This window comes from Argiope bruennichi, chromosome 4 (assembly GCF_947563725.1).
Source record: "Argiope bruennichi chromosome 4, qqArgBrue1.1, whole genome shotgun sequence".
NCBI classification, from domain to species: domain Eukaryota; kingdom Metazoa; phylum Arthropoda; class Arachnida; order Araneae; family Araneidae; genus Argiope; species Argiope bruennichi.
Genome location: NC_079154.1, coordinates 59,243,216 through 59,270,312, shown reverse-complemented (window position 1 = coordinate 59,270,312; position 27,097 = coordinate 59,243,216). Strand labels below are relative to the sequence as shown.

The 27,097-nt window shown below is 29.3% G+C and overlaps 1 protein-coding gene across 4 annotated transcripts in view; it reads right to left on the bottom strand.

The window, feature by feature from the left end:
- LOC129965363 (fat-like cadherin-related tumor suppressor homolog) overlaps positions 1-27,097 on the bottom strand; it is a 509,169-nt gene that overhangs the window by 288,355 nt on the left and 193,717 nt on the right. Inside the window, exon 2 of one of the 4 annotated variants that reach the window (XM_056079194.1) lies at positions 20,097-20,181. The exons of the other annotated variants lie outside the window; for them this stretch is intronic. The gene's annotated coding sequence lies outside the window, so the exon portion shown is untranslated. The remainder of the gene's footprint in view (positions 1-20,096; positions 20,182-27,097) is intronic. 4 annotated transcript variants of the gene reach the window in all.

Genomic DNA, 27,097 nt, shown 5'->3' with positions numbered 1-27,097 from the left:
TTATATATGTGTGATAAAATCTAATAAATATACACAGCTAGATTTTAAAATTATTTTCTAATATTTACAGATTTTTTGAGAATCGTTTACAATTCGTTAAGAGAACTGTTAAAGTCGTAAAAATACGGTTATAAAGCAAACAACAATTCGTTAAAAAATATGTTGCATATTCCATAGTGTGCTGTAATTAAAATATAAGGTTCCAAAAAACCAAACGATATTATTGCGATTCTTTCTGCGTAAGATTAATCAATCAAAAACAAGAAACCAAATGATAAATTAGCAGCGCCATCTGAAGATGACGTCACTTCACAGAAACGTCGAACATATACAATCAAAGAAAAAACTGCAAATAAATGAAATTTATAACGTATACATACTAAAGGAAACAAAAAGCAAGGAAACAAAATCATTTAGATCTATCTAATTTTTTTTTATTTATCAAAATATAATTCAAAAAATAATCTAAATAATAATGATTGCAATAATCAATCATTTTATTCGTCACATATTAGTTTTACAAAAATTAAACCTATTTTTCATTAAGAGTTAAGTACTTCAATGTTCGAATGTATTGAGATATCCTTTCGTCCTTTAACATTAAAATTTGGTAAAATTAACTAAAAGAAACATATTTTATTCGTCATATGTTAGTTGGAAGAAAAATCTATTAGTTGTCACTAAGAATATTTTTGCTTGATCATAAATTTAAATTTTTGTATCTATAATTTATATTTGCATTTATTATTGTTAACAATTTTGTATTTTTGTTTTTAATAATTTCACTTCAAGTTCAACACAATCATTTGTTGCAATACAATTTGTAAGTGATATCAGTGTCAATAACAATCAATAAATTCATAATCAATTTCATAATAATTTCTAAAATGCAATGGATAAAAATACAATACAATACATTGTCTTTTAATAGAATAAAGTTGCTCGAAAGAATTTATTATTATTTATATACAATGCACCTCATCACAAATAACATTCTAACATTTAACAAAAACTGAAATTCATATTAACAACAATAATCCAGTCAAAAAATAAGAATAAAAATACGACACGTGCTCTTCCTTTAGTACAAAAATATGGAAAACATTTTTTAATCATAAATGTATAGTTAAAAGTAAAAGTCTATTGCGTTTTTAAAAAAAATATTTCAAATAAATAAGAATCTGACTAAAGTTTATAACATATTCTTAATTTTTTTGAATTTTTAATAATATTCTCTCTTAAGATATTCAATATGGTTTATTCCCTTTTGTAACCAATGAACCAGAACTTCGTCTCTCCTGAGTCTGATGCGAATAAGCTTGCGTACACAAATTAAAATTTTGCTTTATTTTTATATTTTAAATGCATACTTCGCCAACATGTTAAAAAAAAAGATGGAATGGTTAAAGACATATGAAGTTGACTTGTAAAAGTCAATAAGTCAAATATTTGCATGCATATATAAATGGCCGTTTTAAAAAATCAACTTCTTCATGTTATCGTAATGCATTCCATCTTTTTTCACATGTTGCCAAAGTATATGGTCAAAATATAATAATAAAACAAAATTTTAATTTGAGTATGCGAGTTTATTAGCATTAGCCTCGGGAGCACAACGGCAAATTACTGGCTCGTTGATTACACTTTCAGCCTTCTCTTCGGCACATAATGCTTTTCCAGATTCTAGATATAAAATTATTTTCTACTGTTTAAGTGCATTAACTAAATCTTATTTTTAGATGTGTTCTTAATATGGCCAATTTCTATTGTTTAGTCCTTAATATATCGCATTATTATAAATACAACAAAATCTTCTGGCAATTTTTTTTTCCCGTACTAATAAATTTTTATTTGAAATTAATCGATTAATCGGCAATTAAGTTCTGAAAATATTATCATATTGTAATTTTTAAAAAACACAGAATTAATTATACATAATTCCAAAACTAACATATCAGCAAATGACGAGAAAATAAAAGCAATTACAAAACTAGATCTTTATAAACACGAAATAACTTCTAAAAAATAGCCTCGATTTTTCACATAAGATTTCTGAAAATCGTTTCTGGCACCAGTTTTTAATACGCCATACATTCCCACTTTTTCAAGATAATGATACCCTATTTTTAAAGAAAGTTCACCACAAGAACAGGACACAAAAAAGAATTCCTAAATCAACCATCCATCTTAAAGATCGGTGCAAAAGATTAACAGATCATCAGTAATCTCACCAATCCAGAAGGGCAACGATAACAAAGCCGGGATATGACTATTACTTAAACAATAAGTTTTATTTGACAAGCCCAGCTGGAGTTTTATATATTTCTTGGCGGAGTACACCCTACTCCAATAGTTAACGCCCAAGATTTGACCATCGGAGAATCTATGGATGTGGTTTAAGTTGATACAGTGCTTCGATTGCAGTCTTGGCAGACGGTCAATTCTTTACCGTGAAACGATTAAATGGGTAATTAAATCGAGAGCGAAGTATAAGAGCGAAGAATAACCGAGATATTAAACGAACAGAATCGGCGTTAAGCCTCAGAATTTATTAAGAGGTAGTTTATAAATGTGTCTGACAATTTTAACAGTTTATTAAATCGTTTAAGATCAAATTCTACTTAGTATACGATAAGAATAATGGGTTTTTTTCAATATATTTCTGTTTAATTTGTTTAAATTGGAGTTTAATCATGTTTATGCTCTACTTTGGAACAATAAAATGGTTATTTTGCAAAATATCTTATATTTTTGAATGCCAAGGGAGATTTAAAGACCAGCATTCCACAATTTACAATTCTGTGTATCACAATATCGTAAGGTTGTTTGACCTCGAAAACTTCAGCCGCCGTAGCACAATGGGGTGTTTTTTTCTGAAATAGGAAGATAATACGAGACTGGACAGCAAAAGAAGCAGTTGGCTTTAAAAATAAAATGTAGAAAAATAAATATTTTCAAAAGACGATGCCAGTATGATTTTAATAAAGTAACTATAGTATAAATATAGTTCATTAAAAATAATTGAATTTTATGTATTTTGAAATAGTCTTATTTTTAAAATACTAGAAGTAAGATTCAAATCCACGCACACAAAATGCAAAGCGAAATTGGTTTAAAATTCAACTACATTTAATGAAATGGCTAACAGGTATATCATATAAATTTTAAAAAAAATTAAGTAAATAATTTGCTATCGATATAACAAATTAATAAATGTAACGAGTTAACCTTATATTTAGGTAAAAATCATTCCCATTTTAAATAAAAATTAGATTTAATACTATACAGTTCGACGTACATGACGGATTTTGGATAGAATTGGCTTTCGAAAATATATCCGGTTCAGAAGCCTAAATTATGACACCAAAGTATCACCGCCTGTTTGATATAAGAAAGGCCTTACACAATAAACATAAAACTCATACTCAACAAACTCATAAACAATAAACATAACTCATGCGTGCGTTTGAAGAAAGACTATACCGCAATCCGCCGAATATTATCAAACTACAAATACCGAACAAAGCAGTGTTTTTTTTCTTTCTTTCTTTCTTTTTAATTATCGAGAAGAACAGTAATCGCATAGGTCCAATTACAGAATTAAGAGTGGTATATATTTTTACTTGCAATCCTGGAAAGCAAAATTCATCACATTACTTACCTAAATTAATTAATGAAAAATAATAAGCGCTATATTAGTTATAAAGCGAATTTAACTAAATGCTTATACAAACATTGCCATCGAATTACATTATTTCTAAAATGTTATTAGTGACTTTATATGGATTGGCTTTTTAGGTAGATTCCTATAGGCAGATTACTTAACCAAAGTCTTACTCACGACAAGACTTCGGGTGGAATATGTTGTTAGAAATGTAAAAAATCTCAGACGAGTTCGTAAAGACCCGTCTAACTCAAAGTGGGAATGATATGGGGGTAAAATTTTCATTTCGATATAACTTGTTTAATATTGAAAATAGAAAAATAAATCCGATTAGCAAATGAGTGCCTCATTAAGAGGAATAAGTTTTGTATTTAAAGTTTTTCGATAACTGAAATATCTTAAAAATTACAGACTGAAAAGAGATTTTCAAGTCCTAATTATGACCGTTTCTAACATCTGCAATTTATGTTAGCAGATAGTAACTTAGATGTGAAAGAATTTTCCTTTGCTTTCCAATTCGCCGAGAGGATTTCTTTTTTCCATTTGATCAGCGCAGCATAGCTAAATCTTGTTTTAGTGCCGAAATATTTAAAAATATTTCGATTAGCGTTTCTAAAAAAATACAAATACAAATGATAGTTTTTAGAGGCAGCTTATAAGGAGATAAAGGAAAAGGAATCAAATTATCTTTTGATCATGAAAATAAATGGATTTTTTTGAAGACATCGCTTTTAATATATAACATCATCCCCCTTTCTAGATTCCCTTGATTTTTCATGCATGCATGCATAACACAAAAAACAAACAAACAAAATAAACTTTTAAAGAATATAATCCATCTTCCGGATATCAAAATCCGGTTTCAATTTCTAAGCCGAATCGGAAAACAATCATATGCATTTAAATCTAATAGCGGCTGCCTAAAGAAAATGAAACAAGTTTTCTTCGCTTAATGCAAATCCCCAAATTTTAACATTGTGCTAGAAAAGCGTTTTTTAAATGCAACTGAAATGTATACCATCCAATTATAATGAATCAGCTCATCGATTTAATATTTTAAGCTTCTAAATACATTCCAAATGTATCGTACAGAAGTCCCAAGGGCCGAAAGATTTTCGATTAATAAATACGGAATGAAACATATCCCAAATAAAAGGAGAATAAAAATTGTTTTCAGGGAGATTTCATAAATGTTTTCAAGAAATTGATTCGAAAAAACAATACAAAGTGAAATAGTTAATTTATTATTAAAATCCTTATAAAACAGTACTTCAAATAAAGTCTCACGGTTATTTCGTTTTCCAAATAATAAATAGTATTAATATTTCAAAAGTAATTCAAGAACATTTAATCTGAAAATAGCAGAATGAAAGATAATTTCTCAAAAACTAAAGGGTTTAGATATTTTCTGGCTTCAGAATAGTGGGAGTTATAGATATGAAATCAAGTATACATGTACGCACGCGGCCTTTAGGTTATCTGGTATTAAAAGCGCTTTTACCAATATATTGTGGAAATTTAGCGAAGACGTGCGGACTTAGGCATCACCTTAATCACCTTACGACGAAATAAAACAATGAGTACCATCCCCAAACAGTCCTATTGTAGCATAAATTAAGAGACTGTCAAATTAATTTTAAAAACGTATACTATTAAAAGAAACTGCGAAGAAGAAGATAACGACATGAAACATGAATTTGATAATTAGAATACTTTGCTTCTACATGCTGTTCACGCTAAAAAGCAAGAAAGCAATCATAAAATTCCATCATGAGAGACATCAGAAATATGACCTCGAGTATCCGGGAAAATGATAACACTCCTGCCAAAATCTTACATTAAAGAAGTCTAGAACTTCATTATGTTATAACATTTTTCAAAAACTTAGAACTCGATATCATCAAACTTTTCTGAGAACTTCAATGAAAATTGCAACACTCCATGCCCTTTTCACTCTATTTTCAGTGTCGTTATGCGAACCCTCTAACTACCTAACCAATTTTCTCGGCCCCTTACCTCACAAGTGAAACTACCCTACAAACAAGGAAATCCATTCACCGAACGAGAAACCCAATCCCGAAGCACTCGCAACCACTTCTCAGTCCCCCCTCGACTCTCTCAAGATTAGCTCAAACGATATCTCGATGGCAAATCGAACACACACACGCGCATCGTGATCTTGGGAAGGAATTTACATAGCTCAAGTACACACTCGAATCCGGCAGTCAACTTGCCATTAGGCCGGACCAGTGCTTCGGCTGCCGAAATAATTTGTATTTACAGCTGGACCCCTGAAATGGAAATGCCGTAGGAATGTTTGTGGAAGGCTCGTAAATTATTGAGAGATGGTGATTGCAAGGGGATTCGAGCACACAGTGGTCGGTCGGGTCAATTGCGAAGACAAACCACATAGGGCTGAGTATATACTAAGGTGATACATGAAGGTTATGGTTAATACTGAAGTCGGTATTGAGTTAGTATAATATGAAGGATGAGATTGCTTAAGGCAGTGGTTTTCCTATTTTGGGCACGCCGGTGACAATAGTGAAGGGTAAGTTAAATTGGTATTACAGAGAAATCAATGAGATGTATCATTGCATTTCATCGTAAAATCATCAATATAATACTAATAAGTTCATAAACAATTTTTGCGCATACCTGTAAAATATATATTAAGCTTATAAGACTAATCGCTAAAATTACGTGAAGATTTTGGTGGAGAAAAACTTTAATTTCTCATTTGCCAATAGCAAAAAGCAAATTTTAAAATTGCCAATTTTCACAACAGAAGTGGTAAACTACCACCTGTTAAACATCATTTTAAAGGCATTGCCTGATAATTAACCTGTATCCTGTTATCAGTTTCATAAGATAATTTACAAATAGTATGTCAGCATAAAAATATCATTATTTCAAAAAAAAAAAAAAAGACTATTACCAACAGTAATAAAAGGTTACAATTACAAAAACAAACTCTCACCATTTGCTGTAAAAAATGTCGCATAGGAATATTTAGCAAATCAATGCACACGAGTCTCATAACCACTTATTTAAAAAGCTTAATTCATTTATTAAAATTATTTTAAACACTATAAATTTTATTGAAAATATCGACATCCACAGCAGTTTAGAATATCGGATCTAAAGCATTCAGCAAGGTTGGAAACTTTCCAAGATTCTTGTTGAGGAGATAATTCAATCTCTGCATTTAAGCGCTGGTCCTAGATTGTTATAGAAGAAAGGGCTTTGCTCTCTGCTCGTCAACCGGATATTGTACGCGATGCTCGCTGATTCCATATAGCAAGTTTTTAAACTCCACTGGCCATTCATTCAACATCAGAAGCTTTCCATTATAATGACATACATTTTTGGATCCGCTTGCTTCCGATTCAGAGCTCAAAGACCCACAATGAGAACATTATTACTTATATCTCAAATATCTAAATATTAAATAAATTTTTCATATTTTTTCGCCTACTTAGCAGTTTTACGATCAGCTTTTCTTTGCAAATTGCCAGATTCTCACCTGGTCTTTCTCCACATTTTTTCATCTGATAACGCTGGATGCCCCGTGACTGTTTTTAAAAAAATGCAGGTTAACACATGTATTGATACCCGAGAGACGAAAAATGTTCGTTACTTGAAAAAGATAAACAGACCAGAAAGCTATTCACAACGTTGCCACAAACGGTGTGTCTAAAATTAAACACTTTTGCCGTTAATTTGGTGTTAATTATGAGTTATAAACTGGCCCATTTAATAATATATTTCAATGCATCTTAGACTTTATCAACTGTCAATGGATTGTTTTTAGTTAATTAATTTTACTGCTTCATTTTAATTAATGTTCAGTATCTTCTGTCGGTGGTAAGTAAGATTTAAAACGTCTATCTAGACTAAAAACATGGATATAGATGAAAATTCGAGTTTTTTATTTTAATTAATTTATTTATTTATTATTCGCAGTTTCAAAAAAAAAAAAAAAAAGGAATGTTTACGTTTTCAGTGATATTTCTATTTTGCCTTTATGTCAATTAGAAGCCAAGTAATAGTAAACTACTGACAAGTAAGTGATGCTTATTTATAAGCATTTAAAAGCTTTAAATGCGTTTTCTGAAGAACGAGTTTTTTTCATAATTCTACTGTATGAGTATCGCCATGTCTAAAAAAAATAACTAAGGTATCTTAATGAAATTTACAATTCGTGTTCGTTATGTTATGCAGAATGTAATGAACTGAGACTTGATGTTGTTAGAAGTGGATTTATGATTATTTAATGTAAAGATTGTTGTAAAAAATTCTAAAATTTAACAGATAATTTCATACATTACACACAAAAATTCTATTTTTGAATATAATTCTTAGATAATAATTAGTTACACTCTAAGATATGTTACTCGTTTAACAAAAAAAAAAAAAAAAAAAAAAAAAAGAAAGAAAGGCTGTAACATTTTTTTTTTTCTCTAGAAGTTACTGGTTCTTTTTCTGTGAAGTTATCTGTATCTATTTGTAGATAAATGCTAAAATTATCTGTAGTTCTTGTAGATAAATGCTAAAATTTACTTCAAATTATGCTTTTTCTTCAAAAGCTACTTATATAGTTAAATAATTTCACTTTTATTAATAATTTTATACTTATATTTTAAAAAAAAAACATCATCTGAACATTCAAATATTTTTTAGTTTTTATAATTTAAACGATTCTTTTTTTCCCCCTTTTTTTTAAAAAATTTCCTTCGAATTTAGTCGGATACCTAATGAAATTCTTCCCATTAAAATTCTTCGGTAAAGGCTGATTTCTAAACAAAGGAAAAGTGCACACTATGTTTCCTCCAATTATCGTGATTGATAAACTGTAACAAAGCAAATAGAGCACATCATGTAAGTGTCATCATCTGATTCCTACTATTAAATCTACCCTTCAAAAAATTCCCTTCAAATCCAGTGCAAGTATGGTTAAGATTTCAATCCCTCAATCAATATGTCAAATACAGTACAAACTTTACTTTGAATTACACTAAATAAATGAAAACTTCCTTAGCCCAATATTCCATAATCCTTCTTTATGCGTTTTGCTTGAATGCATGAGTCTACTACAATAAAAAGAGAGATAAAAAGGAAGAAGAAAAGTCTTTATTAAATAAAGCTTACACATGATTGATTACTTGAAGACTATAACAGCAGTGAAAAGTTATGGCAACTAGAAATAAATTTTCAGAATCTTCTAGAAGTAAACATTTTTATCTCGAAATTTTCTACGCTTCAATAGAAGCATTTTTCTAAAAGTGTATTTAGATCGCGAAAAATACATAAAATTTAATCAGCAAATCTCAAAAATCTGTTTCAACTTTCCCATCGAGACGAAAACATCTCCACATTGATCGTCGACTTGTTCCATGAAAACCAATTTCCCAAAAATTAATCAACGGTAAACAATTCTAGAGCAAAAATACAAACAAATGCTTTCGAAGTTAAAAATGAAGCAACAAAATACATTCTATTCCAAAAAGGATTTTTCAGAAACCGGAACAGATGTTTCCGTTCGAGATCAATAACTTAGCAAGAGAGCGGGAGCCAGATTATATACATGTATATATATGGTTTTTATTGTATTACAACTTCAAATAATTCTAGTTGAAAAGCAAATTAAAAAAGACGTTTGGATCATTTTCAGAGTAAATATTGACGTAATTATGTGGGAAACTGATTTTCTCTCCACCAAAAGAACACCATACAATCGTGAAATTAATTATTAATCCAAATAATAAGGAATCGCAGAAAATCTCCATTATTTTTTTTTATCATGTGAAAACATGACACTGTCTTGGTTTAAGGTTTTTGAAGCCTCATAATGCACGGACAGAAAAATGGCGATCTATCGCTTTTGAGCATCAATGTTTTGTTTTAGAGTTATTAGAAAATGATAAAGAAGGTTGTCACATTAGTCAACAAAAAATTACAACTTGGCGTGAATGTCCGCCATGTACCCTTCGCTTCTCCAATAAAGGGCAGGGTCGTAGAAGTTATAGCCCGAATAAGCACAAACAAGAAAACGGAAATCAACACGAAACAGCGAGTGGTGGCATCGAAATGTGAATTTTCATTTTTAATTTTTCTGGCAAAAAAAGTTTTAAAGCTCGAACAAACATTTTTTTTTAAATTTTTTTTTTTAAATATCGACATATGCATAATATGCCAGTCACGTGATTGTTTAAATCGGTTTTTCACGGGGGGGGGGATCTGACACCGAGAAATTGATTAATTTTGAGATGTTCAAAAACCATCGCTTTTCTTAAATGTTCGTGATTGCGAAATATGAGTTATGTGAGAACATGATGTTTTTCTATCGGTTTGATAACATGTGACATAAAAAAAATAATGTTCTCACATGATAAGTTGAAATTTGCGACAGTAGATTTCAATTTTTTCGTTTTTAATTTGTTTGTTTTTTTGTAAGGGGGGAGGTAAGACATTCCTCGGTAATCTGTTTCCCACCAATCAGTATTTATTTCAGTGGAAACAATCACTGACAAACAAACAAAATATTATAAAATAAAATGAAAGGATACGTCGTTTATCATTATTACAACTTCCCAACTACATTTGTTACAATAAGCATTAGACCGATTGTATTTAGCAAATAATTAGATTAACACAGCAGACAGACCACTGGAAATTTGTTTACCTTCCGATTTCTGACGCGACAGTTATTTGTGTTCTATCATACGTGATTTATGCTGCAGTACAACTTGAAAGCAGCCCTAATCACTTTCGTCCAAATTAGAAAAGGAGGAAACTAGCAATAGGGCTAATAAATCTTGGTAGTTCTAATGCGAATGCCATTAACATACACCCAAAAGGCAGGCATGTCCTTTGACGAGGCTGCAACGTTCGCATTGCCTGGAGCCATAAATCTACATTAAAATGATAAAGAAAAGAAAACAGTGCGTTTCATTGTATTGTTTTAATAAGACTAGAGATGATTTCACTGATAGGTATCTTCAGGAAAAATATTCCATTAAGGTAAAATGTAATAGCAAATTACTTTGTTTCGCAATGTCTGGGAACAAAAATTGCTTTTCTGTAAGGTTTCTTCTCTCTTACTTAGCTAATAATGCGCATATAAGTATTAATACATAATTTTTGTTGCTATAAAATGAAATTATGGGTTTGTCTAAAATTTTAATGTATTTTGAATTGCTTGATATTAAATGCACCATTTGATATTATTATATTTGGGGCTATTATTATTACGTTTATATCCTGCTATTATTATGTTTTTAGTTATATAAGTAAATACATATTTCGTATCTATTATTAAGTTGTATTAAATATTGTAGAGTTTTTTTTTTAACTCACCACACCTACGCCACTGGGTGGACCGCAACACCTTGAAAAAATTAGAAGCAGCATGTACCCTCTAAAAGTCTGCCTACCCTTTGTCTATATAGTCATTTATAGCATGACAGTGTTTAAAAGACATAGGTCTTTCAACTAATAGTTAAAATCTTACATATTAGAGATGACAGAGAATATAAAAGCCTTTTGACAAACAGACTTTATTGACTAACGAAAGTTGACTAATATTGAAAACTTTTATCGACTAATAATGAAAGTTGAGTAATATTGACAAACTTTTATTGACTAATAATGAAAGTTGACTAATATTGACAAACTTTTATTGACTAATGATGAAAGTTGACTAATATTGACAAACTTTTATTGACTAATGATGAAAGTTGACTAATATTGACAAACTTTTATTGACTAAAAATGAAATTATTTAAAATACAGAACAAGAAAATTTTAAATTATGTTGCACTAGCAACGATTGGATTCATATTCATTAACAATGCATATAACAATGAATCAAAAATGAAAAAAAGAAGGTGTAAGGTAGAAGCAATCTATTGTTACTATACATTTTTAAAAAATTATAATGCTATGAATTTAAAAAAAAATATTTTATAACTGATATTGTTTTTGTTTTTTTCGCCCTTTTTCCATTTTTGAAGTTGGTTTTAATATTTGCTTTACTATTTCTGTCGCTCTTCCAGCTTTCACTAAAACTTCTTTAAAAAGAAGTAGCCTGAGAAAAATTTGTGGAACTGCATAAATTCTTAAAAACAAACTTACGTCCAAGAGAAAATTCCAGAAATCCAGTATCTTTAGATACCAATATATTCAAGAAAAATGGAATTTGAATCATCTCCGTCTTTAAAAAAGCAGATCAGATATTAAAAAAATTACTAATTTTCAGACTACTAAGACTTTGCCTTATTATGTATGATAATTGCTAACTAAATTGAATAGTAGAAGTCTAGTGGGAGCAAAAGTTTCGTTTGTTTACATTTTTAAAAATTAATTCTTCAGAAAATTAATTTCCCTCGTCAGAAAAGCGGGATCGATTTTATTGAACCATGGCAGAAATCGCTATCTTAAAGAAATTCCTTAATGATTCTTCTCTTTGGTATAGATAGCATTTTCGAAAAATAACTTGGGCTCATTTACATATGAGAGATACTCGATTTAAAGGAGTTCAGCAACATTTTGCAGTTATTAATCTAACATGCATTTAAACAATGCTTTCATTTATCTAAGAATAAGGATATCCTTTTCGTAACAAAGCCAGAATCGAAAAGGATGATGTAAAGTTGACGAGAGGCTTTATTTTTTAACGCATGACAATTGGCAAATTTTCGAAATCACAAAAAACGACACTATTTAATTTTTCACATATCAAACATATAATAAGATTATGACAATCTATCAAAATTTCAACCTCGAGAACTTGATGAATCTGCTGGTTTTAGAAATCTTTACTTAATCCTTAATTTGATTATTATTACACTTAATATTAAAAACAATATATAGAATATAATATATTGATTTAAATTCCATTTTAAGATTTTTCCTATTTTTATAAATTGTTTCAACTTGAAGATTTTTCCAGATATGAATTAAAATATTCACGCTCATTTGTGTCAATGAAATCAGTGAAGTTTATCTAACAGCCATATTAGTTATTACGGATATTGGAATATTTTGACAGGCTTTGACTAAAAAAATTTAAAAATTTAGTTAATTTGTTAATAATTTTTTTAGGATTCTAATTATCAAGTATAAGCAATAAACCATCAAACGATCTTCTTATTCATAATAACTTAAAATAGACATTAAAGTGTGTTTTTAATAAAAAGAAATTTATGTTCTATAAATAAGGTCTACAAGAAATTTATTTTTCTTTCAGATACCAGATATATTGCAACATCACTGTCTACAAAAGATTGAAACTGACTAGACGATTTAAATTTTAGAATTGGTCTATAGAAAATTAGCTTGTGAATGAGCATCTGGACGGCTACTTTTCTACAACAATTACTAAACTTCATATTCAAAACTGGATGAAGAGAATATTTGGAGCTGTATTTTTATTTTATTTCTTAAAAGGAAATGTTTTCCTTCTTTTATTGGAATAAAATTATAAAAACCAGCACGAGTTTCTAAAAAAAAAAATTATATTTGTCCTGTTTCTATTACATCGGAGTGACATATTTCCAGATAGTTTCACTATCCAAAAAAGATAGCGCCACAATCAAAAAGCAATGCAATTATTAAATGAATTTTTATTTGACAATTAAACGAGGGAATTCTTTGTTTGTCTTCCTCTATGATTCATATTATCAGATAAATTTATCTTTACCATATATAATTCAAAACCCTGAATGTTAGTGGATCCAAAATAGAGATTAAATTATTGTGTCATTTATGAATTTATCGTATATATGATACCATTTCACAAAAGAAATAGAAAGAAATCTGCTCTCAAAGGTTTTCGATACAATCCTACCAAATGCACACATATCTGTCCGCTTGAAATCTATTCGATACTGCACAAATATTAGCTTAACATAAAGCCATATAAGCATTTATCCAAATACAACGATATTTTTTTCGCGTCAAGTCGCATTCTGCGACATGCGCCCAACCCTTTAATTCAAACACTGACACAAAATCGGTCGACTCGAGTACACTACAAAATAGCCTTTTGATCCGAAGTCCTTTTACCTGGCGAGTGACCCCAAAAGCCTTCGCTAGAAAAAGGTCCCCAACACAAATAAAATCACTCCAGGAGGAGTCCTCTATCAAATGCACAGCCCCAAGGTTGGAAATGTCAGGGCAACAAAGGCTTCAATATAGATCAGAAGTGACAAATCCTGCCGAAAACGTCCTTCTCTCTTTTTTTCATAACGACGCCCGGGAGGGCGTTTTGATGGAATACAAAGAGGAAACTTTCTGGAAAACGGAGCTCCCGAGGGGTCTTCCCATTTTGGAAAATGCAATGCATTACACGAACAAGTCGATGCAAGAACAGAGATAGAGATGTATGGAAGAAAAAAAAAGACATTATTGAAATGACCCTCGTCATTTGACAGAAGAAGGAAGGATTTGAAGCAGAAAAAAAATTGCAATGTTGTAGATTTTTGTCAAGGGACGGTCAGATTTTTTCGCATCAAAGGATATTTCGCTTTTTTAAAGGAGACAGCAGGGATACCATAATGCTAAAAGTTGCAATAAATAAGATTTATAAATAATGTAAAAACATAAAAAGTTTTACAATTTACTGATTATATCAAAAGTTGTTTTTAATACCATTATAAACTTTTATAATTTTAAGACAATAACATTTCAATTTTGTGAGTAACTACGCAATGTATTTTTATTCATCATTATTATACATTTTAAAATTTAAAAAAAAAATCTCCCAAAAATAAACAGGAGAAATATTTATTTACGAAAAAAAATCTATTCATTCTGCAATATCTGCATCTCTCATTATACAGATATAACCGTAGCAATTTAATTTCAACTCTTTAGACCCGTACTGCTTTTTCTTGAATATTTTATAAAAAGCAGTCATTTATCATGATTTTGACGTATATTAATGTCAAAATTTGTAATATTAGCATAATTTAGATTTCCAAGGACTTTTAGAATGTATGGAATGATTAATAATTTCTATACAATACCAAATGACAAAATATGAAATACATGGAGGATTTGTTCAGAATATTATGTAGCGAAGTATATGACTCGCTTAAATATTATTTCTCTATCACTAAATGAATGTCCAGGTATTACTTATAATGCCTAATAAAAGTATATATCAAATTTAAATATATAGTAATAAGTATATAGTATATTTAAAAAAAACCACACAAGTAATTCGTTTAAGTATAGAAAAACAGACAGCAATTCTCATATTTCATACTTTCTTAATATAGACATTCTATAAAATACCAGTATTTTAGACATTAGTGACAACTATAAACGTGTAATAAAGTAAAAATTGTTCTGTACCAGTGAAAGGGCAAGTTATTTAATAAACAAAGCCTCAAAAAATCGTCATTCGAAGGAGCTACAATTATTTGTACATTATATAAATAATCTAAAGAAAAGTTGAAAAAAAATGTCTTTATTATTGAAATAGTTTATTTAACATATAATTGGACTACTTTATAATGGTGAAATTTACATTTATAAAATTATATTGTATTCTATGATCTCAAATATGAAGCATATAAACAAAAATACCAGAAATCTAAAAACTTTGACCTTGAGGTTTTGGTCATCTTCACGCCTCATATCATCCTTCATAACAAATAAATGGTTCTTCAAATTCTGTTTGTCAATGTTTTCATGTTTCAAAGCGGCAATTCAAAATTACAACGAGCGAAATGTATGAATTTTAATATGTAATTAACACATAAAAACTGTTGATTTGGTTTCAAATTTTGAGCTAAATCTTTAATAAAAAAACAATGTCTCTATCACATGTCCGAGGAAATTATTACTCAAAAATGAAAATTCATACTCATGTAATTGAAAGCAACGCTTCTGCGTCATATGATTCTGATTAGTGCATTTCAAAGTGGAATAATTCAAAATGGCTTCTTCTGTACATGTGACATGCTTTTGTAGGTGTATACGAGAAATTCGATGGTAGATGATTGCAGGGCTTTCATGATATCACCATATTACCCGAATTACCGAGTAATGACCATTCACATAATCAAGGCACCAGCGTACGTGTGTTTTTCTGCAGTGCTTTCATGATGTCCCCAGATAATCCGAATTAAAAAATAATGACCATTCACATAATCAAGGCGTGTGTGTGTTTTTCTATTGCAAAGCTTTCATGATGCCTCCAGATTATCCGAATTAAAGAATAAGGATCATTGACATAATCAATACTCTAAAGTGTGTGTATTTGCTTCTCTCTCCTCCCACCTTTTATGGTAGTTTCATCTGTTACCGCTTTAGTCATAGGAAGAAACTATGAACATTAATTCTGACAGCAAGCGTCTTTTCGAAAAACTATTAAAAATAATAATAAATAAAATACTACAAAGTACATTCACCTTTAAAGAGAAATTCCCAAACCTTTCCAAGTTTCTGTTCAAAATGAAACATAATTTCGCAACAAGAACAACATAAATCCGCCGCTCGATTAAAGAAACAAACGCTAGATAGATTTTGGCAATAATTCGAATGGCATCGATCATGAATTGTTCTACCCATCCCGGGACACAGACAAGCGGCGGCAGTTCTATATTTCTCCAACAACAAAAGGAATCCCCATTTTCTATTTATTTCGTCAAAGGGGCCGATGATGAAAACACTCGGCGCGAATACAAAAGGGCCCTGCTTCCATTCCTCCCAGACTAATGTCCTTTCCTCTAACACTCATTCCAGTGAAGGGGCTGCGCTCGCTCGCCAAGACAAATGATGTGGAAAGAGTCAGATGAAATTCAGAAAAGAAAAAGAAATAAGAAGAAATTAGAAAATTCAGAAGAAACTGAAAGAAGGTTGCGCCTACTTTTTTTTTATCCGGTCTCGCAAAACGAAAGAATACCTCTTTCCCATACCACCCCTTTTAAGTTTTTCGAAATTGTCAACGGGTGAAGATTTGGGAAAAAAAAAAAAGTGCGAATAAATTCTAGTGGAAGTGAAGTGAAAAAGCACCGAGGGGGTAAAAAGGGTAATAGATGATGAAGGGACTGCTCTGTTCTTCATTAATAACATTTCGTTGAGATAATGTTCTGCAGAAAGACGAAGAATAATGTTCTTCTGAAAAAAAAAAAAAAAATCCTGAGCTGGACATTGATTTCTTAATCCTCTGATTCGCAAATCAATAAAGACATAAATTTGTTGAAAGAATTGGTTATCCAGCTTTTTTTATTCATTTAATTGTACATGTACTATTTCAATTATCAATGAATGGTACGAATTATACAGCTAAAATGGAAACAAATGTATGAATTCAAAATTCCTGGTAGAAACATTTTATTGGAAGACCAATTGTAGTCGACAACACACAGAAAATTACGATCGATTATTCAACAGCGGGTATATGTTTATGTTAATGCGGGTATAATGTATACGTTTAAGAGACATAATTACATAATGTAACATACAATAATGAATTTAAAGATATATTTCATACTATGTTCTTAACCTAAATTGTCTAACCTAATTAATTTGAATATTCTCTCATCGTTGTTCATAAATGAACGAACGTTCTGAATAACATTCCTTCCTGGAAAAGTAAAACTAGATATTACAATTAAACTAGTGGATATGGTCTCACAAAACTTTCTCACATATTCTCTAAAAAAGGAGTTATCCTCCTTTTTAGGCACAAAATTGTAGACTTTCAATGAGGCTACGAATACCTTGCATCGTATTGGCAAGCAACAGTTACTAAATATAAACCTTTGGTATGAAATCTATCGTGCGATCTTTCGTGGTGTTTATTATTATTATTACTCCTGGCATGCGGTTACTACATAAGTACTCGAAAATCGAATATGTATTTTGGACGCCTTTTTTCCAATCGACTGAAACAAAAATTTGACATAGAAATAAAATTGTAGTCACAAGGTCATATACCAATTTTCATTAATTTAAGTCTTTGCATTTTTGAGTTACAAAGATGAGAAAATAAAGATCGACATACTGTCGAGAAATTTGGTTCAATATTTTAAAAGAATCCTTATTCTAGATCCTAAGAGTATATAACGAATTTTATCTATTTAAAGTTTTATGTTTTGTACTTACCGAGTTTACTTTTACTCAAACAGCCAGATAGACATGCTTCTTCTGAATGGCTTTATTTAAAGTTTGATAATCTGCAAATTTGGTGTAAGTCTATATGCCAAATTACATCCATCTATTTGAAAGCATTTTCGAGAGACGATACAAGCTTAATTAATTTAATAACGATTATCTGAAGAGAAACCTATTCATAAAAGTTTAAAAAAGTAAATAAGTCTAATTTAAGCCCAAAATTTTAACTACATAAACGATTATGTTACATAGTTTGTTTAAATACCACAGAGAATTTGCTTCCTTATTCAATAATAATAATAACAAAATACTATAAGAAAGCAAATTAAAATTAGTGCAGTGATAATTGAAAACGTCAAATTAAGTGCAATGAAAACACGTAGGTTTGTTTTTAAAAAGAAAAACAAGATAAGATTTTAATCATTGTTGAATTCTTACATTAAGCCTTACTTAAATTCACTAGCAAAAATAATTAAAATATGCAAAATTAATTATTACAATATACAAAATTAATTAAAATATGATTAAAAATGAAACCATCTCATTATGCAAAAAAGCAGCATACTTAAACAAACACATTACTTATATTATTTACACACTGCCATTCAAAGTATGTTAAGAGTCAAATTTGCTAAGTCCTACGATCTATATTATAGAGTATTATTTGGAACAAACACAAACACTACACATTAAATCTAGTTATTTCGTTGCACATTATGCATATAATAAAATCTAATAATATAAAATGATTATTACTCTTAGTGATAGAAACATTAAAAGCATTTAACTATAGTATACAAAGGAACTTAAATAATATCGATCTTATGAAATAAATTTCGCTTCCTTTCATTAAAAGTAATTACAAATTATTCTTTAATCCCTATATTTGAATTACCCAAGTACAGATTGAATACCAACATTGTGGAAAATGAAATTACTCATTAATAACACAGAACGAAATGTTGAGTTAATAGAAAGAGTGAAGAACACACATAAACTTCTCACACTCGCTTTTATTTAATCAAACCGAGGATAGCCAAATGCTTGAAAATTATCAATTATTCAAAAATTCGATAAAAGGCTTTTAAGAAGAGTAGTTCATGGCAAACAGCTTGAGATCTGAAGCGCACGAAATAAAAATAAGAAAGTATTCTAAAGGAATATCGACCGCTATCGAAGATCTGTTCTTCGAGAATTGCTTCTATGTACAATAAAGCTGTTTTACAAAAGAAGTTAAACACTACAAGCAAGAACTTAACATTACATCAAAGAACCTTATGAATACAATAATTAAAAAGAAAGAAAGAAAAAGAAATCGATAGTTTGCATTTTAAAATTTCCAGCATTGCATAGTTTGCTTTACAACGTTGCTCCACTTTTTCAACCATAATAACAAAACCCACTTTAAAAAACAAGTTTGAGATAATTGCATTGAGATTTGATATATTATAGCAAAAGAGGGAAGAGGTAAAATTCGTTCTTTCTACAACTGATGAGACAGCAATGAACGATTCTTCTCCAGTTTATTTTAAAAAGGGAAATTCTTTTTTGCAAAATTTGTTCTTCATAGAATATGGGCATTTTGATTTGGTGAAACAAATAACGTCAATAGACGTTCTTAATAAGAAAAGTTTCCTTGATATGTACATAATTTGAAATAAACAACCCACATAAGACACAATTTTTCTATAAATAAAAAGCTGATATTTTAAAAATGATAGAAACATTAATAAAATGTATTGTATATATATATATTAAATTTTATTATGAAGAGTATAATCAAATTAATCTGCCAAAGAAAAAAAGGGATTTCAAACTCCAAAGTAATATTAATTTATTGGGGAAATGAAGAATATTTTGATGTATACATATATAGATTAACAGTGGGAGGGGAATAATTAAATAAACATCTTTTGACTTTAGAATTGTCATTTCCATTCAATAGAGTTCATTTTCTTTGATGAAACATCTATAAATTAATCCAGTATCCCCAACTGTTCTAAAAAGATTACTTGGAATTTTTTTTTTTTTAAATGAAACTTCTGATGAATTTTTCTAACCAACATTTAATGCATATAAAAGTCCCCCCTACACTTTTCCTTTAAAAAAATAATTGAAATAATATCATTATTACTAAAATATCCACTAACATAAAGACATACTAACTTTCTGCCTTTGTAAAGTGATTAGTTTGATTTCATTCCTTTGAATATTATGGCAATATTTTACAGTGGCAGTTTCTCTCGGAATATTATTATCGCATAGGGGATATAGATTGAAAAATCAAATTAATTTCATTTACCTTTCATCAACACATTGATCAAATTTCATCCAATTATAAATTTATTTCATTCAGAACTCTTCGTCCAAAAAGTCATATCACTCACCTAAAATAAAAAGAATTAAAAAATTAGCACAAAATTGTAATACTATAATAAAAATTATAGTTTATGACAATTTATGAAATCTATTAATTCATGCCAGTTAAAAGTAATATCTATAAATATTCTTCAAATATCGCCTGCATTATCTATTCAATCAACAACCAATCAAAAATCTATTAATTCATTCCAGTTAAAAATTAAATATTTTTAAAATACCGTCTGCAACATCTATTCAATCAACAACCAATCAAAAAAAATCTATTAATTCATTCCAGTTAAAAATTAAATATTTTTAAAATATCGTCTGCAACATCTATTCAATCAACAACCAATAAAAAAATTTACGAGAAGTTAAAAAATAAACATTTAATTTAAAAAAAATACTTCAAAAAGAGATACATGTTAGAAAAATTCTACGGAATTTTCACATAAATTATTATTAAGAAACTCTCTTTTATTAAACAAATTCATAACAGTTTATCACACCTTATAACAGCAAATTTATTTTTAGATACAGATTTTATATTTGAGACAGAAAGGAGGCGATGAAAACATGTGATGCAAGAAAGGCAGATTGTAAACACGAGTCTTATTCTTAACTATAGAAAAAGCTCAAGACGTTTCAGAAAGAAAAGAAAAATTATTTTTACAAATACATTAATTCTCTAATCGATACTGCATAAAACAAAATAACATTTTCGGCACAAAAAAAGAGAAGCAATCTGAAAGGAAAACATCAGTATTGTAAGTAGAATAATTGTATAAAACTTTAGAAATCAGCTAACATAATAAATCTCTGCATCTTTAAAATTACGTTACAATAAAAACAATTGCTTCCGAATACAATTTTTCTTTAAAAAAAAAAAAGCAAAGATCCAAACAAGATAAATTACCAACGATGAAATTGAACATACAGTAATTAAACCTGCTACAAAAGCTGCATTTCAAACTAATAAAACTAATAAAAGAAAAGAAAAAAGCAGTCTTAAAAGATAAATAAAGAACTACTCAAGAATTAAAAAAAAAAAAGTTTAAAAAAAATACATTTTTTTTACTCGCAATGGAAAAAGACAACAAGATTACTTAATAGACAGGACAAAGAATCGTTGCCAAAAGGAGAAAGAAATGGAAAGAGAATCATTTAAATACGTGACGTAAACATTTAAGCCCTTCTTTCTAATGATGCACAGCAATGCCCAGAATGTACGTTTAATGGAAAGTTGCACAAGTTTCTGTAATTCAAGGGTGAGTTGAAAAGAAATCTGTTGTTTCTCCAGAATAATTTTTCCCCAGACATTGCAAAAGCTATTAAAGATGAAACACATCTGAATGGCATTTCATCAAGGAATGAACTAGTAACGAAGTTTCAAATGTTTAGCTATTTGTTTACAGAAAAGTAATTAGCTCAAGGAAAATAGCTTGATTAATAAAACATGAAACTGTTTATAATATATATTCCAAGTGATCAGAAATTGTTTCCATTTTTCGTCAATCCGTCGTTTTATTTCGAAGAATGTTAATAAGAACTGTCTTTGTTCTCATTCAATTCGGTATAACTGAAAGACAATACGAACATAACAATATTTTTGATTTGTTTGATATAACAATTTCGAATATAACAATATTTTTAAGAGAAAAGTTATCAAATTTCAAGGAAGGCTAATCATTTTGAAAATATTTAAACAATGCAAATACGGTGCATGAAGATTTCCTATTTGAAATCGAGTATGAGAGCAAAGTTTATACCATTCATTTGATAATCTTGAACAAGATATATGTGATGACGTAAGCTGATGTAGAATTCTATTTAACACCATAGATAAAATCCTGATTTCGTTATTTAAAGAAATGCTAATAAAGAAGTATTCTACACAAAAATATCTTAAACTAATTCATTAGAAGAGCTGTCACCCATTTTTTTTTTTATGGCGGATAACATAATTAATGAAAGTTTTAAAGAAATCATTTTTCTGAATTTGAAATCTTGAAATATATATAAGAACCAAAACTAGCAAGCAATATTGAAGTTGTCAATACCATTTGACTGAAAAATGCTACTGAATTCAATACTTACTGGTGCAATAAAATGAAACAGCCAGCATTCGAAACTACTGCTCTTCTCTAAATCGATAAGAAACCTCTTCAAACAAAGTAATAAGTATTTTACAGCCATAGCAAAACTTGACCAATATACATGATAAAATCAGTAGAATAATAATACCTTCGGAAAAGTATTGGGGAAGGAATAATCATATGGAAAAAGAAAAGCTTTTGTGTGTGTGTGTGTGTGTGTGTGTGTATGCGTGTGTGTGTGTGTGAAAATAATAATAATGATAGTAAATGGTTCAAATAAAAAAATGTTTTATCAATAATTTTTGGAAGAATCTAACAAAACAGATTGAAATGCTAGATTAATGTCTTTACAATAATAATCAAATTCACTGCAAGTCATAAAACAACAAAATAGTGAAAAAAGGAGTAATGTAGTAAAGAAAACAAGAAAATTTAAGGAAAATATGCCTGTTATAACTTCCATTATTTATTAAGATAACGAAATAAAAAGCCTTCAAAATTGTAATTCAGAAATGGAAGCTCTAAAAATTTAAGACTTCCTCAAAGCAATAACCTTTCAGAAGTTACATTCTAAGCCAGATGGTTGAAATGACGATCCTTTTACAGGAAAAGAACTATAAAGAAATGGGGTTTTGATATCAACAATAATTTTAAAATTACTACAAATTTACATGATTTTGGACTAAAGGATCTCTTTATTTTGCATGTCAATCGCATAAACCCAAGGCGACGAGGCTACAAATTACTAGTGGTATAACGTAATAGTATAATTCAATTTCCGAGCAAAGTCGGTTCCTATAGTTCCCCTTAGCATACGCTATTCACAGATTAAGAGCTACCCATTTGGCGAGATTGGCGAGTTAAGATTGTTCGACTGTAATTAATGAATATGCAATAAACATAACTCTAGTTTATAAATGTCGATATATGTGGATTGCTTCAAGAAAAAGACATTTTGTACTGGAGCGCAGATAATTTGGACAAAATAAAAACAAAGACCTCGATATTTTTCAATGCCCCTTTGTTTCCAAGGTAAAAAGTATTTGTAATAATAATTATAGTAAAAGGAAAATGAAGAACTGACAAACAAACATCATTTTATACTTTTACCAAAAATATTCGCTCACTGCCTGCTTCGAATAAAATCGCACACACAATCACAGTCTATAAACCAGAAAAATGGTTTAATCTATTTTCTAAGCAATCAGAACTGGAAGCGTATTAGTAAATAATAATAATAATAATAGAGATTGTTTTTCATTAAAAAAAATCGCTTCGGAATTGCTTTTATATCTCAAACAAAACACTTTATTCATTATGTTGAAATCCTTGGTAAAAATAAAGGAAAGAATGACCTCAAATAATAATAACGACGGAATCTGGATATTCTCAAATAATTAACATGGGAGTCTGCCCATTTCATAAACATATATAACCATTCTGCTTCAAATGATTCCAAATGAAATGGAGCGATTGAATTTTAAGATGAGCAAATAAAAAAGTTATTTTAAATTTTGTGATTGGAAAGCAAATTAAATATCATAAAAACAAATGAAATGTGAATGTCATGGATGAGTGAATACAAAAACATTAAAACCATTTATATATAAAAAAAAATAACTAGAATGGCCACATTATTTTATTTTCAAAACAAACATATCTTCCTGAATGAGAAAATAAAAACCAAGATTCTAAATATTATTTTTAACAACAATCGAATAATACAAAAAATATATATAATTAACGATCAAATAAATGTTCGTAGATTTTAAATAATAGGTCAATGTCTTTGCCTTTAAGCGAAAAAATCAGTCATCTCTTAAATTCTTCAGTTATTCGATTATTTTGAATAAATATTGCATTTTAATAAAAATGCACACACTGCTATTTTTTTAATTATATCCACTTATATGCATCCTGTTTTCCAAAATTCTATGCAGATTACCAAAAACAAAATGTGCCATTTGAGATTCACTGTGGCTTGGAGGCAATGTGGAGATTTTAAGACTAGAGAACCTCGCGTTCAAGACCAATAACTCCTAAATACAAAAGGTCACTACACTGATTTTCGACGTCATCAATAGTTGAATTTTCTTGCCCTTCGATTGGTTTACAATAACAGATGTCGATGGAATCTGTGGAGCATCTAAACAAAGCAAGCCAATCACGCGAAAAGCAATTCAACTAATAGTGACATCTGAAATTATATTGTATGTAGGAGTTATTGTTATCAAGAACTGATTACATGAATTCAGTCGAATTCAAGCATTTTTTAATGCTGTGCAAGTCAGGATCAATTCGATAGGAAGTTGTAAGTCAAAAGTTTGGTACAATGCAGCATATGCACCTTTTGTAAGTACTTCAAAATAACGGCTGTCTTAATACATAGTCTTTGATGCTTCAGACCACATCATAAAAGCAGAAGGTCTTAGACCTTAATATAATTACAAATAACATATAATTAATATAATAAATATTCTCACAATAATGTGAAAGTTTGAATCAATTAATATCAGTTAGATAAGAAGTCGGAAGTCAAAAGTTTGGATCAGTATGCCTCGTGTGCCGACTTTATCCTCTAGCAGCAGTTCAAAATGACGGTATTCTGTCGTAAAATGGTTTTTGTTACCCCAAATTAGACATCATAAAAATAGACTGCCTTAATGTAGCTGCAAGTTACATTAAAATAACGTGATGAACATTTTCTGAATGGTGTAGAAGTTTGAATCAGTCAGTATGAGTTGGATAGGAATTCAAACGTTGAAGGGTTGCAGCCCACACGTCTTCTATACGTCCTTTAAAATGGCTATAGTTTGTCCAAAATAAGTTTTTGTTGCGTATTAGACATTACAAACTACAGTTTCGTAGACATTAATATAACAATAAATAACATTAAAATAATATGATAAATAAACTCAGTGATGCGGAAGTATGAACTAGTTAATATCTATTGGACAGGAAGTTGGAAGTCAAAAGTTTGGATGACTTTGGTTTATGTTTCGATCGTGTCCTCCAGCAGCGGTTCAAAATGCCAGTAGTCTGGCCTCAAATAACTTTTGTCATTTCAGACTAGACATCATAAAAGTAGATTGCCTTTGACTTTAATATAACTATACGCAACTATAAAATAATATGATAAACATCCTCTCAATGATATGGAAGTTAAAGTTTGGAAGTCTGTACGGATCTGGCCCAAATTATTGGTTTGGTTTTGTGTGTTTTACTGGCGCAAGAGCCATATTTGGCTATACTGCGCCAATCAAATGGTAAAAGTATAAAATCAAATCAAATCAAATTATTATCGCCGTAGATTAGACATCATTTAACGATTGTCTCAGACATTAAAAGTAAATCAACTTTAAAAGCCCTCATCCATAAAATAAAAATTATTTCAGAAAATAAGAAAAACAATTATAAATGAATTGTTAAACACAAAAGAAGAGTATAAAAATTAATGTGGGCATAATGAAATATTAAGAGCATTTTTCATTCGTTCTGTGCATAAGCACGTTCAAATCAAACATACCTTTTTAAGTATGCTGACACATTGTTAATGCTACATAATAACAAAATGAAACTGAAGTAAATTGAATGGAAACACTGGATCAAATTTCACGTATTTTAACGGCGCTTAATTTTGAACAAAAGGTTGTAATAACAAAGATTATACGTTTAATAATGGGAGAAGCTTTGAATTTATGCTTCACAGACAAACGGTGATAATTATACTATACTTCAAGCACTAATGATATTATTCTAAAGAGTTTAAACTCTTTTAGGAATTCCAATTTTCTAGACATTGTTATTTTTAGAAGTTAAGAAAATATTATCATTCGGAAACTTTTAGTTATTAATTAACTAGGAAATTGTTTTACTTTTGCATCAGAATAAAATAACATAGTTAGCTGAAGCAAACCAAAAACAGATTAAGAAAGAAAACGTAATATTAGTTTTTTTTTTTTTTTTTGACAAAAATACAGAACGGGGAGGGGGAAAAAACTGCTCAGATATTTTCACACAAAATTGCAGCAATAATTAATATATGTTCAATCGTTGGAAAAAAAATTACATTTTAAGAACATATATTTTAAATAATAGAATATATCTGAAAAATGATGGCTTGATCACACATTTATACACCGGTCACATTTCCTTTTTTTTACTCTACTATTTTCTGTTTGCCAGTATTATTATATCATTACTAATTCGTAAAAAACTTTAATATTAAATTTTTAACTGTTTTTATCTTCAAATAGTTAGATAAAAACTAATTTTTAAAAGAATTTTGCAAACAATTTTCAAGATATTTCTAAGTATTAAGGAAAATTGCATCTTAAATTATAAAAGAAAAACATTGATTTGTTGAAAATGGTCCCAAACTACAATCGTATCATATTATTGATTATGCTATCGTAAAAGAACGAAATCTCGCAAACGTTCACGATATACTTAGGTAACTGCCAGCATTCACATTCACAGACCTTTCGACATTCACCGATGATTCTTGACATTCTTTTATTCAGATCTTTCATGGTAATGTATATAATACTTATCAATCGAAAGGCAATAATAAAAATAGCATATAATTTCTTTACATAAACTTCTCAAAGTAATTTTCAAATGTACAACGAGATTATAAAAAGTACAAGCCATTTGAACGCATTACAAAAGAAGAGCCTTTTAAGAAATATTAATATGTTACTTTAACTGCTTTAGTTAATTTGTTGAGAAATATTTAAATCTACATCTTTACATACTAAAATTTTTACACATACTGATCTTAAAATCTCTTCCTTTCAAAGCAAAATTTAACTGATATGAATAACTTCCACTGGGGAGGGAAGGC